Below are 4,532 nucleotides of genomic sequence, written 5' to 3'. Positions count from 1 at the left end.
CCACTCTCTCTAACAGCAATTTTATCTAGAATTTATAAGAAAATTACTTCTAAAATATTTCTTTTTTCATTAAAATTTATTAACAGTAAAACTAAACCTTGAAACCTATTGTATTATAGATTTTAAATCATCCTTTAAAACTAAATTTAAGTACAATAAAATCATTAAAAATAATTTAATAAAAATTAACCATCAAACATTTTTCAAATAAACGAAGCAAATTTGGTGTCCGCCAAAGACAGTTTTTTGACTTACTTTTGCTACAATACCGTTACTGTTTACTTTTTAATGTAGTTCCCGCCGACGTGCCGTGCGTTATGTTTGAGTTATTTTTTTAACTTCATTTGTCATGCTGTTAATTTACAAATTTAAATTTTTTTTAAAGTGTGAATGTAGTCTGAATGAGGATGGGGAGATGAAAGTTTTGCGATTTTGTATGAATGTTGGTTTGATTAGCGATATGTACGTATGTCCAAAGTGAGAAAGAAATGGTTATGAAATTAACAAAATAAAATGGAGCTAAAGGTGCCGAGTATATTCGACCCTTCTGTGAGAAATGTGCGTAAGGGTTCTTGATATGAAAACAGCTAATATTAATAATTTGAAAAAAAAGGAATAAATAATAGAGTTAATTTATTATGAAGAACAAGTTTACACAAAGAAAGGTTTATTTATTAAGTTATTGATTTACGATAGGTTAAACTTGAAGATCTAAAAATTTAATAAAATTAAAGGGGAAAATTGAATTATTTTGTACAGCGAAAGTAAATTGCTGTCATCAAGAGACGCTTGAACGAACTCTACAAAGATTGTAGTTTCACAAGTCGCCGCTAGATAGCATGGAAATGTACTTTTGCACGTTTATTGGACAACTCATCCACTCTGTTACATATTTAAGTGAACAACTTACATTTTAGGGAAGGGATTAGCTATGAGGTTAGCATACTGGACTCCCACGCGGAGGTCCCGGGTTCGAATCCAGCAGCTGACCCTTAGATTTTAACTCTATTGTAGAATGCCTCCGGAGATTCATTCAGTTCCCAATTTGGCAGATGAGATTAAGGAGGCACACGATTCAATTTCAAGGTGATTAACATAGAGATTAATCCATTATGTGAGAGTTTTTCACAAAAAGTTGAATAGGCTGTGAAATAGTTTATTTCACTAAATCTGTAGAATTTTTATGTTGTAATAGCTCTACAACGATTTCTTAGCTCATTTAATTCTCTCTCCTCACTTGTAATACTAGATTTATAAGTACCTCGGAGGGAAAAGGCACCATGTCCATTTTTTCGATTTTCAGATTTTGGCATCATTTTACAAATTTTTTGTTGCTCTTTCTAGAGGTGTAAAGCACTATGTCCTATGTTTACTATTAAGCGATTTATGTATTTTTAAAAAGCACTATGATACTTCATTACTTAAGGGTAAAAGGCACTACATGGGCATAAGTGGCCATACCAACTATAATAATTATGGTGAGAAGTACAGGAAAGAGTATAACCGGAAAAGTAGAACAAAAAATGAATTTGGAAAAATATCTTCATTTGGCTCCCCTGTAAAATTTACTTTTTGTGACATAGTGCCTTTTCCCTCCGAGGTACAGATTTTATTTTTGCACTATATCATAATATTGTTTTACACTAGTTGTAATTTCTTCACCTAGTGATGTTCTCGCATTCAATATCATCCTGAAAACATAAATTTTGTTTGGTTTTAATTTTCAACTTTTGTGAAAAACTCTCACATAATGGATTAATCTCTATGTTAATCACCTTGAAATTGAATCGTGTGCCTTCTTAACCTCATCTGCCAAATTGGGAACTGAATCTTCGGAGGCATTCATCAAACAAAAAACCTACTTTGAAATATTAACCAAATCAAACGTAAAATAAATTAAATAAATCTTAAAACGCCCCAACCTCCAAAATGGTATCCAGCTTTGCAGTGAGAGCTGTCATATTGTCAGTACGAAATGAAGCTGCTCCATTCGTAATAAAAACCTCTACTAAAAATATAAATCATTTAAATGTATAATATTGAAAAATTTGTTGTTTTTTTGTGTGTGGTTTGTATTGAAGACTTGATGGTTTATTGCAATAATGACGACCAACTTTCAAATTTGGATTTTGCTAGAAATATTGTTTTGACGACTTAGGAGTATTCCGCATTCCATCAAGTTTTATCACAAAAACATTTTCCTTACATTTTAAATGTCTTGATGTTTTAAATAGAATTTAGCATAACCCACCAGCTTAACAAATTTAAATTATTTTAATGCCTATACTAACTATTAATTACTAATCGTAACTAATCATAAGAAATCTTTTCTTTTTTTTTTTTTTACGAAAAAGACAATAAAAGGAAAAAAATCGGGTCCATTAACTTGGCGGCACTTTGGTTGAATTTTGAAATAAAACTTTTGCACCGAGCTCGAAACACATTGCACTCCTATGCACCACCAATAAAAAAGCTAGCACCACCAAGGAAAAGCCTCAATTTTCCATTTAAAGTTGCGCGCGAAATTTAAATTTAAAAAAAAAGTTTTATTTGCGGGAAAATTGGAGCGCTTTTTTCCAAAATAGCAAGTACTAGTATTAGAACAACTAGCCCCACACAGGAAATGCCAAAAATTAGCATATTTCCAAAGTAATTTTAAAAGCTAAAGAAGTAAAAGTAAAGCTGGGTGCAATAATTTTTTTCTCAAAATTCCACCAAAGTGCCGCCAAGTTAATGGTCACGTCTGTCAGTGCATCTTTTCTTATCAATATCTCAGCTTTTAGTGTAAATTCAAAATTTCTTTTTGTAGCGCATATTGGTGCTAGCTAAGCTGAACAAAATGGAATGAGTTTCAATTCAATTAAAGGCACTTCCGGTTAAAGGTAATTTGGGGGGAAAATCAGTTAAGTAATTTGTAAATTACTTTGGAGATATGCTAATTTTGGGCATTTCCTGTGTGGGGCTAGTTGTTCTAATACTAGTACTTGCTATTTTGGAAAAAAGCGCTCCAATTTTCCCGCAAATAAAACTCATTTTTTTTTTAATTTAAATTTCGCGCGTAACTTTAAATGGAAAATTGAGGCTTTTCCTTGGTGGTGCCAGCTTTTTTATTGGTGGTGCATAGGAGTGCAAAGTGTTCTGAGCAGGGTGCAATAATTTTTTCCCCAAAATTCCACCAAAGTGCCGCCAAGTTAATGCTTTTTTTAGCACTTTGATTTATTATATGTCTGTATGTGTGCATATTTTATTAGATTTTTTTTGTGGTTCTAGCTCTCCTCTAGCTGTATACGAAGTCCCGGGTCGAAATTCAGTGTTTGCGGCAAATTCCTTTGATCTTTTGAATGGCCATATCTCCGTAATTAGTTAAGTTACAGAATTTTTTAAAGTGGTGCAATGGAGTGCAAAGTGTACTCAGGGGCGGCTCTAGCTCGTGTAGCGCCCGTGTGCAATGAAACCCTGGCGCCCCCCAGGCCTGACCCCCCCCCCGCGGCTATAACTATTAACTTTGAGTTGAAACAAAATGTTCGAAAAAAAGCCGCCCACAGGGCGCTCGCATTTGATAATTGCCGCCACCGCGCTGGCTGGCCGCTTCTGTCATAACATTGTTGTACCATGATGGTCCAAGACGATGCTCTTAGCTGTCTCAGGGAGAGCCGCGGCGCCCGTGTGCATTGCACACCCTGCACTATAGGTTAAGCCGCCCCTGTGTGTACTTAACATAATGAAGTAAGTTGCAATCAAATCCGGCCAAATTTTATTTGGCGGGAAAAAAACTTTAATTGCTTATTGTGGCTTTTCCTTTGCGAATTTAGATTTTTTCTTGGTGGTGTATAAGAGTGCGATGTGTTTCGAGCTCGGTGCAAAAGTTTTGCCTCAAAATTCAACCAAAGTGCCGCCAGGTTAATGGTCCCGTTCTAAAGAAAGATAGTGCGTCAGATGATACGGGATGAACAAGCACTAAGACTTCTAAATTCTCTATAAAGTACAGAAGCTAAAGAGTAAAACTGAATCAGACAGATGACCAAAATCAACAACGACTAAAACGAAAACTGCTAAAGAAAATACAGCAAAATTTGAATAATTTAATTAGCCATACATTACCATGAATTCCACATTGCACGTTATTTTTATGAAGAATAAATAAGCTGCCAGACAAATAAAGATGTTTTTCTTCTTTTTCTAAATCTTATGAGAATGAACACACTCACAAAACTTTTTCAAAATGAAATAATTCAGAGGAAAATATTCAAATTTAGTTAAACTTTTTTTTTTTTTTTACTAAAGGTTGTCTTCAATATTATTATTTATATTTTTAATAAATCGATCATTTTTAGATTTGACTCTAGATTTTAGAAAACAGTAAATTTTTTATGGATCTTAGATAACAAAGGGACAGAAATGGCAAATTACTTTTTAAGATGGTATTTAAAAAGGAAAGCCAAAAAAGGAAAATTCCTTCAGAGAATCACGATGAAAAAAAAGAAAGGAAATTTACGGTAAAAAATGTTACTTCTACACATAGTTAAGTTAGC

This window comes from Rhodnius prolixus, unplaced genomic scaffold (assembly GCF_049639745.1).
Source record: "Rhodnius prolixus isolate KJV_2025 unplaced genomic scaffold, Rpr scaffold_2, whole genome shotgun sequence".
Lineage (NCBI taxonomy): Eukaryota > Metazoa > Arthropoda > Insecta > Hemiptera > Reduviidae > Rhodnius > Rhodnius prolixus.
This window is presented reverse-complemented; position numbering follows the sequence as displayed.